Here is a 16,183-nt window from a genome sequence, read left to right as displayed (position 1 = left end):
TGAGTTGAAAGATATTAAAACAAGTTTTAAAACCCTATGGACAGCAAAGGCTTTAATAAATAGCTGTGTACAGTATTTGCTTGGTGCCTTCATGAAACCAACAATGGTGCCAATCGAATCTCTAATTGGGATTTGTCCCACTATGTACTTGAATTTTCTTCTCAGAAAGTTACTTTTTAAAAGCTGGTTGCAGTTTACAGGCCCAAATTATAGTTAAAACTTTAAAACAGAAACTCTTTTATTTCTTGTTTTATAAAAGTAACTAATCTAGACATTTGAATATACTAGCCAATAGTGCAAAAGGCATTCTTCTGTCTAGCCCATTTTTGTATCTACACTCACAAAATAGCACAAGCTAGCACTTTAACTATATACAGTAATATCCTTCCTCCACCATTTAGTGTGGCCCCATCTCCATCACTATAAAATTAACTTAAACATTACAACTGTACCACAAAAGCAGTGACATTATCTGCCATTAAGATGCAGTTGTAAAGTAATGTCATTGTTCTTTAGTCCTTGAAATACATGGAATTAATTATTGGTAATCATTACATTTTTTTCGCAACTAATTTCACCAATTATTTTCTCATTCCCAATAGAATAATCTGAAAAAATAAAGAAGTGAATCCAATGTTAGTCCTTAATAGAGTGAAACTACTGAACTCAAAGGGATTTAAGTTGGCTCTGTGACTAACATGTCCCAATAATTTCAATAGATCTACTTTAGATAGGCCTGACATTAGATTCAACCCCAAAATGTCATCTCTTGTGTCATTTATTTTCAAAATCCCTTATTCTTACCATCCTTATTTTATACTATTCTCACTTGTTATGAGTCTACCATCTAATCTGCTGCTTACTTTGTCTTTATTGTATACTAGTTAATATTATTTTAGATATAATAATAATAATAATATAATCTAGATATTTTTATTTATTTATTTATTTATTTAGGTATTTATATCCCGCCCTTCAGCCCTAATGGCTATCATTTTAATTACTTTTAATCATGTAATGTTGTCTTAGATTGTATGCTGCTTGGCCCTGATTTGACCCTTAGTGTGTAAAGCGCTGTGCAAACTTTACAGCACTCTATAAATAAATGTGAATAATAATAATAATAATAATAATAATAATAGCATCCCAAATATTTCTCTCTGCAAAGGCTATAGCATTCATTTACTAGCAATCAACTGGAGCGCACCTACCATGTTTAAAAAAGATGTGTCTATTTGATTTAATATACTATGGAGAAGAAGAGGATTTCCCCCAAAATTGTTGAAGGATTAACATTGGTTTCTCTCCATCAGGTGTGAAAACACTGAGGTTGCTACAGATCCCTTGACTTTTCCTGTGGAGCTGAAGTGGAGGAACTGGGACTTATTTGATTTCGTTCCCTTTCTGGAAAACGTCACAACTAAATTCAAAGGTAATGAGAAATAGCTGCAAATTCCATTTGTTTTTTCTATATGTGGGCATTGGAAGGCAGTTAATAAGCATAAATCGTCACTTTCTGTCATTTTCCTGGTTCCATTATGAACCCAGTAAGATTATCCCCTTCTCTTCCATTGATGTATTGCTTTGTTTCATAACAGGACTTGTTATGTTGGCACATTCTTACCTGTTTTCCCTTCTCTTCCTCAGACACTCTAATATCTGGACTCCATCTGAAGAAAGGTAAAATGCAGGATCTCATGAAAAAGACCAAATTTGAAGGAAGGGTGGGAGTAGGATGGGGGGGGGGAGATTTGGTCAGAAAATGACATGTTTGTTTTTTGCAGGATAAGTGTGACTCCAAAGTTTGCTATGGCTTATGCATATAACATAGTATGATCATGCACCTGTAGTGCAGTGGCAACATTTTGATGTGCAAGCCCTCACTCCAAGGAGAGACAAAAATGCAAGTAGTTGTGTCGATCCACATCTATATACATGTATACACACAGACACACACACATCATAGTATGTGGCTGGGAAAATCCTTTTCCCTTCCAGAATTGCAGGTAAGCTCAGAGGGAACAGGGGAGTTTGAGTGGGAAGGAAAGCGATTTATCTGATCGTTTTGGCTAATCCTACAGTCCCAGTCCTTCATCCCTGTGATTGCTGACTTCACTGCAAGCCTGGTATGTAACAACAGGATCCCTAGTAGCAGAAAATGCTTCTGATGGTGGGAGTTTGGGAGGGGAACTACATCTTGCCTGCTGCCTTTCCTCCTCTAGACATGTAAGCCTAAGCTGAACATTTTGGGATGAAGACAGATGTATAATTCTTCATAGTAATCAAAACAGGCATGTGTGATGTAATCCATCTGAGAACACAACAAGAGACTTTGGTGCATTGGACCAAAGTCTCCAGTAGTCCAACATTATGTTTCCATATTGGCCAACCAGTTGAAATCTACAAGCAGGACATGTGGCCACTAACATCTGCCCATTCAAATTCCCTAGCAACTGGTATTCAGGGGTAGATTTGACAGCTTACTTAACACATACATATTTTTGGAAGTCAAATGTTGGATCAAGTATTTGTCTACTTTCTTCCCTCATGACCTCAGAGTGCTAAGTATACTTATAAAAATATGTTTTATATAGATATAGATATTTATATATAATATAAAGATAAATATATAAAATACCATATTTTTGGCTTACAAGATGACTTTTATATTTATATTTATATATATAAAAATGTCTATGTGTGTGTATAAAATAGAAGTATTTTGTTTAAATGTGAGTACAAGATATGTGTATCTGTGTATAAACTCTGTATGTATAAAATAGCATGTCTGTCTTTCTCCACCTGTACATTTCTTCTTGTTCTTAACTTGCCCTTGAGTCTGCCTCAACTCATGTCAACCCTGCTATCCTCCACCGCTCTGCTCAGATCCTGTGGCCTCCTTGACTGAGTTTATCCTTCTGGTATGCGGTCCTTCTCTTTCTACTGCCCTCCACCTTTCCTAGCATGCTTGTCTTTTCTCATGAGTCATCTTTTTTCATGATGTGGCCAAAATATGACGGCCTCAATTTAGTCAGCTTGGCTTCCAAGGAGGTTTCAAGCTTGATATACTCTAGGAACTATTTGTCTATCTTTTTGGTCATCCATGGTATCTTTAGCACTCTTCTCCAGCACCATATTTCAAGTTAATTACACACATCCTTCCACATTCGCTGGGGTTAGGGGTGAAGGGATACCATGAATGTGGAAAAACTGCAAATAACAAAAACACTGTTTTTATGGGAATCTCTAGGTCCTCCAGTGCAACTCTGCGGTCAACATCTGCCAGACATTCACCATAGAATTGTGCTGGAGGAGCTACAAATGTCTAGAGAAGTGTTATCTCTAGGAATCTCTAGGTGCTTCAGTGTGATTTTTGGGTAAATTGACCAATGTATTCCTAGAGAGAAGATATTAATAAAATCCATGAATAATCAAAGCTGCAAATGTGGAGGGAAGAGTGTAATTTTCTTTCTATCTGCTTTCTTCATGGTACCTTTGTCATATCCATACACGCTGGTGGAAAATATCATGGCTTGGGTGATTCTCACTTTGGTATTCAGTTTAATATCATTGCGCTTGTCACAGTTCTTTCATCGCTGCACTTCCCATTCCTAGTCTTCTTCTGATTTCTTGACTGCAATCCCTGTTTTGATCAATGGCTGATCCAAGGTATGGAGAAAACTTCACTGTTTCAATCAACTTTTTTACCATTTTGAATAAGTTTCTCCTTGTTACCTTGTTAAATAAGGTTGTCATTCCGGTTGTGTAGCAGTTGTGTATGAAATGGTTTGCTGTGCTGTATTTCTTATCTTTTGTTACTAATTATGTTTTAAACACTTTATTCAACTGTTTTAACCATGGGTTTTATTTAACTGTTTTAACAATGAGTTTTTTAACAATACTTTTAATAATAATAATACTAAAAATAATTCTTACCCACCTCTCCCCATCGGTTGAGGCAGATAACAACAAATCAACAATGAACATAAATTAAAACAAATTAAAACATGCAACAGTTTAAAAGGGCAAATAAGGCATACATATTTTAAACAGTCCACAATTAAAATTAATCATCTGATTTCACAATTTAAAAATCACCTCTCAGCTTCTTCCCTCCTTACTTTCTCATGTAACACAGCCTAATGACTGATTTATTGGTATCTTTTTGGCTTTGCATCGTCTAATGCTCTTTGAAATGTAGAATGTACATTTTATAATAAATAAAAGCATGGTATTTTTATGAAAAGTCTCTGCTCCCCCCCCCCCAGCAACATTTTATGAAACTTTCAAAAATAAATTAGTCCCCATCCCATCTATCATAACACTCTACTCCTTAATCAATTTAGATTTATAAAGCATGAATTATACAATCTATTTCAAATATACAGAAATTTGAAAAAAGTAGTAATCATGAGAAAAGGAAAATTTAATATTTAGGTATTAATTGTAAAATAAGTATCCCATTTTGAGAGAAAGGTAGAATATAAGTACAATTAACGAAGTAACTAAATAAAAATAAACATAGTACACAATGAGAGAGAGATATATTCCATTATTGTCTTCAAAATATAATCTTGTCTTGACTTCTGCTCAAAATGGTACAATGACTTGGTGTGACTATTAAAGGTCCTCAACATCTTTCCCCCTAATGTTTTACAAGCTCAGGATGGGGCTTCTAATGTTATTTTTGTTGAAGAATGTGTAGTAAAATCAGAAAACTAGCAAGTAGTCCTCTAATCACCAAAGGAGTCCATGAGAGATCTGCTGGTTTTAGAAGGAATATGAATCTTCTGCTGCATTTAGGTCTGGAGAAAGGTGAACATGAGAAACTGAATGCCCCACCTGATTCTTCTTTTTTTCCCTTTCTTGACTCAACAGCCACCATCACTCTGGATCCGAACACTGCAAATCCCCAGCTCGTCCTGTCCGAAGACCTTAAGGGTGCCTATGCCGGAGAGGCCATTCAAGATCTGCCTAATCACCCTGACAGATTTGACATATTGCCATATGTGTTAGGACGTGAGAGATTTACAACCGGCAGGCATTTCTGGGATGTGCATGTGGGAGGTGAAGGAGACTGGTCTGTGGGGCTAGCCAGGCAATCAGTAAGGCGAAAGGGTGCCAATGATGCCAATGGATGCACTCCTGAGGCAGGAATCTGGGATGTAGGGAAGTGGGGTAGAACGTACTGTTCTGCCTACTCTTTTCTTAACCCTCTGCCTCGGGGTGCAGTGCTGAAGAGGATCCGGGTGTGCCTGAACTGCACTGGGGAGCAGCTAACTTTCCATGATGCTGACACAGGAACCCTCCTCTGTGCATATTCAGCAGTCCCATTCTCTGAGGACACCCTTCTCCCTTACTTTTCATTGGCAGAAAAAGCCCACGTGGCAGTCTGTCCTTAAGGCTGTCACGTGTAGGTTTGCCACATGCCCTGGCATGCCCCCTGCAATTGCCCTTCCATTAATTTAATGGAGGCCAGATTTGATCATTATGGCTTGGCTACAAGTTTTGGGGTACCCTGTAAAGGGGAGCACCCCTGTAATGACCCTGCAAGGGCTCTCAGTCTAGGTTCTAGGAAGAGTTAACACAGGGAAGATGGTTCATGCTGGCCAGTGGGAGGTATGGAAATGGAAAGACGAAACTCCCATTTGGTTCTGTGAGCCAAGAGAAGCTTCTGTGGGGGTTAGGAGAGAAAGACCTGTAGTGTAAGCAGGTACTAATTGCTTAGGACTGAGCAAGGGAAAAGTCCTGAGAAGGATAATAGGAAGACAGGTAGGTTAATGGGTTAGGTTCCTAAGTCTTTGGAAAAGGGAATGGACGACACTGTTGGCAACAGGAGGAGTTGGACATTTTTAAAATATATATAGAAACGCTTTACCTGTGGTTATTTATTTACTTATTTACCTTTTTAGCAACCGGGGGAGGGGGATAATTGAAAAATCTGTTTTTTAAACTATTGGACTTGTTATATATTACAGTTTTTTACCATGTAATTTCCCTATTTATTTATTTATTAAAGCATTCACTTTTCTTAATTGCCTGATTGATTTCTTAAGGGAGAGTGAAAGGGAAGCTCTGGTCACATGCCTCTATGGCCAGGACTACCAGGAACCCAACAAATGTTTGTACTGTATTCCCAATAGACATGAGAGAGAGGGGGAGGATGTTGAGGTCTGACACCCTCCGAAACCCGAGGAGCATTAAATATCCAAAGTAGGGCTTGGTGGCAGCACCAAGCCCAAATACTAATACAGCCAACATAACTCTGGCTTGGGCCCAGGATACCTGAAGGACCGCCTCTCCCCATACATTCCGCCCCGCACCCTCAGAACATCTGGGCAGCAATTACTTAGGGTTCCCGGGGCGAGGTTTGTCTCCACTACTAGGAGGACATTTTCCATCGCCGCTCCGGCCCTTTGGAACACGCTGCCCATAGAGCTCCGCTCAGCTACCTCCCTGGCCCAATTTAGACGGGATCTAAAGACCTTCCTGTTTGGGATTGCATTCCCTGACTAAAGTCCTTTAGGCCTCCTTCCTCTGCACTGGCAACGGGATCGGCTAACCCGGGGCTTTTTGTCTTTGTTTTTTTATGGAATTGCTGTATGGTTTTATTGTTTATTGATTATTGTACTGTTTTTAACCTGCTGTAAACCGCCCTGATCTGTTGGAAGGGCGGTATATAAATAAAAATTTTATTTATTATTATTATTAACTCTGGATCCGAACACTGCGAATCCCCACCTTGTCCTGTCCGATGACCTTAAGGGTGCCTATGCCGGAGAGGACATTCAAGATCTGCCTAATCACCCTGACAGATTTGACACATTGCCATATGTGTTAGGACGTGAGCGATTTACAACCGTCACGCATTTGGGATGTGCATGTGGGAGGTGAAGGAGACTGGTCTGTGGGGCTAGCCAGGCAGTCAGTAAGGAGAAAGGGTGCCAATGATGCCAATAAATGTACTCCTGAGGCAGGGATCTGGGATGTAGCGAAGTGGGGTAGAACGTACTGTTCTGCCTACTCTTTTCTTAACCCCAAATACTAAATAAAACATTGAATGGATAATTTGGCCAAGTGCAAAAAGAGCAGGCCTTGTAAAGCAGAAAGCATGCCTGTTGTCCTTTCTCCCATTTCAGAGGGTAGCTCAATTCCTATAACAAATAACATTTCTACCCAATCCTGTTTTTTTATATATCCTCTCTAGCCTTCACTAGGGCTTTGCACAGGCCAAAAGACCCATCCCCTCCACTAGTTCTGGCATCAACCTGTTTGGATGATGCATGTCCAAAACCCTTGATTCTGGTGCAAGCTGCCTATATAGCATATGGCCTATGCTGCACCAGAACTAGAATAAAGCAAGTTTACAACTGATTTTCTGCTGTTCCCATGCCATGATGGCTTTGTGCATGTATGTCCTACCAGGCCACCCAACATATCTGCTGGTTGCTCATTGTGAGGACAGAATGAAGGACCCAGCATGTCACCATTACTGGGCGCCTCATTCTTACCTCCGAAGTGAAGGAACCTGCTTTTACCAGGCAGTATTCCTCAACAGACAGTGGCCCATTCATAGCCTTAGAACTGTTATCTGCTGTTCTAAGCCAGGAATGAGCAAAGTTGTTGGGACTGCAAATCTCAGTAACAGGAATAGCAATCAAATAATATTACATTGGAACATTAAATATTTTTGTGACCAATTATTATGTGTGTGTGCCTATGACCCACAATAACATTTTAACAATATAAATACAACTAACATTTTTAACATTATAAGTGTAACATTATCACTACAGCAAAAAAAAAACAAAAAAAAAACCAACCTTATAACTGAATGACAACCATAATGTCTTTTATATCTATAATGCTTGTGCCAATGTCTGTATATAACTATAGCACCATCCTTCCATCAGTGACTATGTTTGTGGAAGTCTTGTAAACAGTCTTTTAACCAATAATCATTGGTTAAAGCATCCACAGAGGTAAATGACTCAAGGAGTGGTACAATGGATCAAGCGGAAATCAATAAATCCTCCTATTGTAAAAGTCTTTCAAGTAGCACATAAACCAAAACAGTACGCTGAAGCATCCAAAAGCAGCAAGGTGAGCAGCTTGCTAGTGGAACATTGCAGTTAGTCAAGTAGATGTTTGTGGTTGTTGTTTCGTGGCTGAGCAAGAAATCGAATCCTGGTCTCCAGAGTCACAGTCCAACACTTAAACCACTATGCTATGCTGGTTCTCTTAATGGAGTACAGTAGTAAATCATTGGTGAAGTAGTTCTTCCCAAGGTAGTTATTGAACTGTTTCATTCTCATGGATGACTTCCGCAGCTCATGGCAAAAGCATTCAACATTCTGTTTAAACAATAACACCACACAATCATAAGAAATCATGCTAATACCTATGACCAAATCAACATCTGTAATTCCATTTGCTTACCAATAAGGTGCTATTGCTCTGATGTTTTTCTCCCTTGTAGAACACTTGCAGATAGTTCAGGTAACATTACAAAAACTAGGAAGGTTTTATATTCCTGTCCTAATTGCTAATCAGGGTTCAGGCTCTAGGCACATGTAGGCAATCATACTTCAGATTTTAAAGCTAGTCCTCCTTAAAGTGAAATGACTCCCCTCACTGACTTTTCTATAGGAAATGCTGATACTGGACATTTGTATTCAAACCATAGTTGTTTTTTAAAACAGATCCAAAAGGCCTCATGATGAAGCAGGCATAAATGATTATCTCTGTGTGTGTTGTGGCACTACGTCTGACACACATGCGCACGCACACACACACAAAGATAATCTGATAGTACCCAAGGTGATGCAATGTTCCCCTAAAGTTGAATTCAAAGTTTTATTTCGGATTCTACTCTTGTGTTCACTAGTTCTTACCGATACCTCTCTCCAATTTTGGCCCACATACAGTAGATGACAAGGGCATATAGTTACATAAATCACATTGGCCATCTGACAGCTTGAGTAATTTCTTAGTTTAATAGACTTATTCAAAGTTGAATGTTGAAATGTCTTTATTGTAAGTGACTGAGCACAACATTTATACCTGCCATAGCAGAAGTGGCCACTAAGAGTAGGAACCAATTTTGTAATATGTTGAAATTGCTGTGTACTAAAAGATCTTTCAGGAGCCAATATGGCATAGCAGTTTGAGTGCTGGACTAAGACTCTGGAGACCAGGGGCCAAATCCCACTTTGGACATGTAAACCCACTGGGTGACCATGGGCAAGTCACACTTTCTCAACCCCAGGATAGGGTCGCCATAAGTCAGAAAAGACTTGACGGCACATAACAACAAAAGTTCTTTTAAGCTAGAGGTCCTATGCTGAGCTGTAACCAGAAGTTGCAAACATCCTGGTATCCCACTCAAAATATGCCAGTATTTCAAAATAATCTTCCTAATTCAATGTATTGTATAAGGCGCCAAATTATTATTTCCTTATTATTGTTGTTAAATGGAATGAATAAACCACTCCTGGATCTTAAAAGGGCTCTATGAAAACTAAAAGACTGTGTGATCATTTGTCTGGGATATCCCCTTTTAGTTAGTTTGGTATCCAATAATCTTGAGCTTGTCTGTGAGCTTGTGATAAGTTCTGATCTACAAATGTTGACCATTAACAAACCATGATACCCAAAAATGGAATTTTTCAATTACTAAACTGAGTGGCAAACTTGATGTGTAGGTAAAAACCATTTATCCACTCCATGCGGGAAGGGAAGGCAAGGAAGCACCATTCCATTAGTAACACAAAAATATATATTTTTGATATACTTTTTTGTGTTGCTAACAGAATACCTTCTGAACTGACAACAACACAACTCTAGACAAAATGTCAGCCTGTGACTAACATTGTCACCCTTCCCCCGTAAGGTTTTTAAAGACCCTTATATAATGTACATTTTGGTTGGTCCAATAAAGGTATCACTGATTCGTGGCTTTGGGGTGTTATTATGCTTTGCTACATGGCCAAAACAGCAACACCTGGATGTGATTTCTATGAGTGTAAGGGTTGCCAGGTGAAATAAAATGCACAACCAGGCAATAACCAACAGCTGCTGAAATTCCTTTTTACACAGCCATTAAATGGATGGAAGCCCTGCTCCTAGCAACCTTAATGAGTATATCCTCACTGAACAGTTATAGCACTTTGATCCCCTTTTCACTTATTAAACAAAGTATCTTTATTATAATTTATACCATATACATGGTAACCCACAATACAACACAACGTGTTTAACATGCTTAAAAGCATGCAAGCGAACAAAATTTTATTATATACTACTGCTTCTTTGTGATCTCTGTGTATCACACAATTGGCTTTACTTGAGAATAGAATACTATTTTAACTGACAATTGCAACAACTTGATAAAATATAGGCCTGTGGTCATATTATTTTTCTTTCTGCTATATGATTTTGAACATTTTTGCCTGATGCAAATGCTACATTTTGGGGCCAGAAGAGGCAGTCCCCTCTAATTCTGTTTATCCTCTTTCCTCTCCCCACAGCAGCCAATGTGACTCAAACACAGCTCATCCCCAGCTTGCCCTGTCTTGCTCAGCCATCCTGAAAGATTTGACCCATGGCCTTGCATGTAGGGATGTGAGGGATTCACAACAGATATTTCTGGGAGGTCTTTGCAAAAGGCGTGAGAGAATGGTCCATGGGGGGTGGCACGAAAGTTGAAAAGGCAGGTTCCCCTTAGGCCCAAAGGAAGGGATCTGGGAAAGAGGGAAGTGGACTGGAGGGTGCCATGCCTCAGACTCCCTTGCTGACACTCCTTTGGCTCAGAGGGAGATCATGAGGATCTGAGTGTTCTCAGTGGCCATCATCTTCCCCTGCCTTTACATGATGGAAAATGACCACCTGACACTCTCTTCTTCAGGCCTGTGCTATGATCATCCTAAACTAGGAGGGATATTACACCATAGAAATCATGCTGTTTGACACCGCTTTAACTGCCATGGCTCCATCCTACAGAATCCTGGGACTTTTATTTTTGTGAGGCACCAGTACTCTTTGGCAGAGGAGGCTAAAGGTCTTGTAAAACTACAAGTCCTAAGATTCCATAGGATAGAGCTACAGCACTTAAAGCGGCGTACACTTGTCCCTCCACATTTGCTGCTTTGGATTTTGCAGATTTGATTATTCATGGATTTTATTAATATGTTATCTCTAGGAATATCTAGGTTTTCCAGCGCAACTCTAAGGTCAATGTTAACCTAAAGTCACACTGAAAGACCTAGAGATTCTTAGACAGAACACTCCACTAGGCCTTTGTAGCTCCTCCGGCACAATTCTATGGTCAATGTCTGGAGGACCTAGAGATTCCTAGAGAGGTGTCCTCTCAGGTAAAAACATAGTGTTTTTGTTATTTGTGGTTTTTCCCACATTCATCGGGGTCCTGTGCCCCTAAACCCAGCGAAAGTGGAGGGACGAGCGTATTATTTCTACAGTACAGATGCACCACTTGCCCACTGTCCTGGATGTGACTACCCAAACTGTCTTCTCAGTTGCATTTCAGTTTAAGTACAGCTGTCAGTCTACAAGAATTTTATACGCCCAAAATTAAACCCAGGTTCTCTTTGGTAACTGTGGGCCGGAACAGACAGGCCAAAATAAAGCTGCTTTGGGTCACTTTGGAGGTAAGCTGTTTAAATGAAACACGCATCTTAAGAGGCAGAAGCTGCACCAATGAGAGAGAGAGAGAGAGAGAGCACAGTCTAGTGGTTTGAATGCTGGACTACAACTCTGGAAACCAGGGTTTAATTCCCAGTTTGACCATGAAACCTACTGCGTGATCTTGGGCAAGAAGTCACACTCTCTCAGCCTCAGGGGAAGGCAATGACAAATCTCTTCTGAACATATCTTGCCAGGAAAACCCCATGGTAGGGTTGCTTTAGGGTTGTTTTAGGGTTGCCATAAGTTGGAAACAACTTGAACGCACACAACAACACGCATCAAGAACAAGCATGAAAAAAAGGTTTGTGTGCATTGAACCATCAGAAAGCAAAGGTGTAACTGTCAAACCCTGTATTGTATTTGAACCCTAGATTCGAACCTTGGTCTCCATGGTCAAACTGCTACACAACCAGGGTGACCAGACATCCTCCTTTTCCAGGACATGTCCTACATTTCAGCCTTCTGTCCAGGAGGAATTTCAAAACGTCCTCCATTTTGAGCATCACTAAGAAGCAGAAATTTATATTTGCATGTTTTTAGCTTTTACTTTGTTATGTCTTACATTTTTCTTGAGTGCCCTACACTTTGCAGTGCCTTGTTCGCCTTTGCATTTATGACACCTGTTCACCCTGAGCGGCCCAACAAACTACAAATCCCAGAATTCTACAGCATGGCGCCACCGCTGTCAAAGTGGTATCAAACCGGATTATTTTTGCAGGGCGGTTGCAGCCTCAATCTAGGATGACTAGAGATACTCCTAACCACGAAGGATAAGCAAAGCACCGCAAAACGGAGGACATTAAAGAAAAATGTAGGCAGCAGCAGAGTGGGAGATCTAGATTCCCCTCCTTCCCCAAGTACGCCTTAAGATGTATTTATTTAGAAGGTGAAGGGGTGGCGGTTTCTTTGTGGGAGCTCCTTCCTAGGCCAAAGGGGGAATCGAGACACCCGGGCTGCCTCTGCACTGCAGAAATAATCCAGTTTGACACCACTTTAACTACCATAGCTCCACGCGATGGAATTACAATTTTAAAGAACATCATTAAAGACCAGTCTCTTCCACTAGGCTTATCCAGACGATTTTTTGGATTGTGATTTAGCTTTAATATGTGTATACCTTCCCCTTTTAAAAAAACTGATGTGTGTCTGTTAATTGTGGTTTGTGGGAAGAAGTTATTGTTATGGTAACTGTGGTAAGAAACAATAACAACAGCAATTCCATAACAATTATTACTATTATTATATACCATAACAACTAATTATTATTATTATTATTATTATTATTATTATTATTACTATATAGTGCCATTGATGTACATGGTGCAGTGTTACATGGTAACTGTGGTAAGAAACAATAACAGCTACTATTATTATTTACAATAGCTATTATTATTATTATTTACAATTATTATTATTATTATTATTTAGTGCCATTGATGTACATGGTGCAATGTTGCATGGTGACTGTGGTAAGAAACACTAATAACTTATTATTATTATTATTATATACAATAACTTATTATTACTATTATTATTATTATTATTATTTAGTGCCATCAATGCCCATGGTGCTTTACGACAGAATAAAACACTTAGAACTTTACCAATAAATACAAAAATACAGTGCTAAAAATGCAACAGTAAAATATAATAGAAAATCTGGGAATTGTAGTTTCTTGTGGCCCCAGAGCTGTTTTTCTGACATAGAGGGCTCACAGAACTACAGTTCCCAGGATTCTCCTAGCACTGAGCCGGGGGGGGGGGCAGTTAAAGCGGTCTCAAACTGGGTTGTTTCTGCAGTGTGGATGCATTGTTTGCATTATGAAAAGGGAGGCGGGGAGGGAGGAGAAGGAGATACAAGGCAGCGCCCCTGTTGCAACTATTCCGTCTACAGGAGACATTTATCAGGGAATAATAATAATAATAATAATAATAATAATAATAATAATAATAAATGATTTATCACTAGGAATCCGGGTGGGTTACAACAGTAAAAATGCATTAAAAATATATTCCCCCAGCAATTGTTAACCCTGGCCTATGTTTGCTCCGAATTGGTGCTTCTGTTTGCCTTTCCACACAACAATCCGATTAATATATGTCTCTCTACACACACACACACACACACACACACACACACACACAGAGGGAGGTTAACAAAGAATGGTGCAAAGTCTAATAAGAACAGCTTTAATAATAATAATAATAATAATAATAATAATAGGATTTATTTATATGCTGCCCAGTCACTGGGAATCCGGGCGGCTTACAACAGAGAGGATAATATAATAGATAATAGTAAATAAAAAATACTTTTGCACCATTCTTTATTAATCAACCTACATGTGTGTGTCTATATATTTATGTATATGTATATATATATGTGTGTGTGTATATATATATAGGCTGTCTATATATTTTTGTGTATTTGTGTGTGTGTGTGTATATATATATATATATACACACGCACACAGCCTATACACACACATATATATATACACATACATATGTGTTTGGATATAGAGATTAGCATGTGTGTGTGTATATATGTGTATGTGTATATATAGCTGTGTATCTGTATATGTGTGCGTATATCTGTGTGTGTGTGTGTGTGTAAAATACTATCGTCATATCATCATCATCATCATCATCTCTTGCTCACTTCTCCCTATGGAAGGGAGACAAAACAAAATGGACGATTAGGCATTAATAGAGAGAAGAGTGACGATGATCACATAACGCGAACGGCGAATAACGACGACGCTGTTACTGCGGCGCGTGAGGGAGGGAGGGAAGGGGCGCATCACGTGACTTTCTTTTCCAACCAAATCATCATCATCATCATAACAATGTGCAATAAAATGGCGGCTCCCTCTCTTGTGTAACGCTCCCGTCTTTTGTGTGTGTGTGAAGTGTTTTATAATCCCCTTCCTTCTCTCTCCTGTGACACACAATGTGCTTATTATTATTATTATTATTAAGGAGGCCTGCTGGAGCTGCGTATGCCCGCTTCCTGCCTCCTTTCAGACGAAGCGCCCTTAAGGCGGGATGGCTCTGGATGGGGAGCGCTTCCAGGCCTGGAAGCAGCACTAGGGCCCCTGTCTCTCTTGGTCCTCCTCCTCCTCCTCCTCAGTCAGGGCTCCATTTGCCAGGCTGCCTTTGAGAGGGAAAGAGAGACAGAGACCTCTGAGGCTGAGGAGGAGCAGCAGGCTGGCCATCCCTACCCCTGGAAGTAGGGTTGCCATAATTCTGGACCTCCAAACTGGGACAAATGTAGGACAAAAGTAGGACAAAATTTTCAAATGGAGGACACATTTTTAAAAAAATGGAGGACACACAAAAAAAACTGATGCTTTTTTTAAAAATGTTAATATAAATGCATGTTTCTTAGGCATGATCAAAATGGAGGACATTTTGGCATTGTTCCTAGACAGATGGCAGAAATGTACTTCCCTTTCTGGCTAACCTCCCCCCCCCCCCCCATTCCAAACAGCATATTTGGGCATTGAAGAGGAGGAAGAGTGGAAAAGGCAGAGGAGGAGGAAGAGGAGAAGAAGAAGAGGAGGAGGAAGAAGGGGAGGAAGAGGAGGAGGAGAAGAAGAGATGGAGAAGAAGAGGAGGAGAAAGAAGATGAAGAGGAGGAAAGAAGGAAGAGGAAGAAGGGGAGGAAGAAGAGGAGGAGGAGGAGAGGAGGAAGACGAAGAGGAGTAAAAAGATGAAGAAGAAGGGGAGGAAGAAAAGGAGGCAGAAGAAGAGGAGGAGGAGAAAGAGGAAAGGCTCTTTCCTCTGCCTGACTGCCTCCGTCACCAACAGAGGAAGCCAGGCAAGGGAATGGGGCCTCGCTGAAGCCAAGCCCCAAACCCCTGCCTGGCTGCCTCCGTCACCGTTTTGCCCCCACCCCCGGGATTTCCCCCCCCCCCCCAGAGACGGAGGCAGCCAGGCAGAGGTTTGGGGCTTGGCTTCAGCCGTCCTCCAAGCCCCAGCCAAGCCTGGAGGACTCCGCGATCGCAGAGGAGCCCCCAGGGCATGGCTAGGGCTTGGCTTCAGCCGTCCTCCAATCCCCAGCCAAGCCTGGAGGACTCCGCGATCGCGGAGGACCCCCCTGGGCATGGCTGGGGCTTGGAAGACAGCTGTCCTCCAAGCCCCAGCCAAGCCTGCAGGACTCGCTGGGGGGGGGAGTCCCGGGGGCGGGGCCAAACCGGGGCGGGACCGTGCGGACCCGCCCCAAATCGGGAAAGTCCCGCCCCCAGGCGGGATATGGGAACCCTACGTGGCGGGACAAGCGTATACAATTTGGCTTCAAGACAGTTCCTTCCTGTCCAATCAGCAGTTGACAACACACTCCAGTCCACCTATCAGAGTCTGCCACCACTCTGTTGCTTTTTATGGTCAGTGCCCACAATGAGTGGTTCAACACTCTCCACACATAACTACTACCACTGTGGCTGCGGCCTAGTCCACTCACGGAAACGTAAATCTA

The 16,183-nt window shown here is 40.8% G+C and overlaps 1 long non-coding RNA gene across 1 annotated transcript; it reads left to right on the top strand.

The window, feature by feature from the left end:
* The first annotated feature begins 1,317 nt into the window (after positions 1 to 1,317).
* LOC149320960 (uncharacterized) lies at positions 1,318 to 1,929 on the top strand. Its single transcript, XR_016274391.1, has 3 exons — positions 1,318 to 1,432; positions 1,648 to 1,680; positions 1,785 to 1,929. It is a non-coding gene; the product is annotated as an uncharacterized LOC149320960 (long non-coding RNA).
* The last annotated feature ends 14,254 nt before the right edge of the window (positions 1,930 to 16,183 follow it).

The sequence above is a fragment of the Sceloporus occidentalis genome, unplaced genomic scaffold (assembly GCF_023333645.1).
Source record: "Sceloporus occidentalis isolate IW3139 unplaced genomic scaffold, rSceOcc1.0.p SCAF_1, whole genome shotgun sequence".
In the NCBI taxonomy this organism is placed as follows: domain Eukaryota; kingdom Metazoa; phylum Chordata; class Lepidosauria; order Squamata; family Phrynosomatidae; genus Sceloporus; species Sceloporus occidentalis.
The sequence above is the reverse complement of the archived record's forward strand: the minus strand, read 5'-3'. Positions and strand labels throughout refer to the sequence as shown.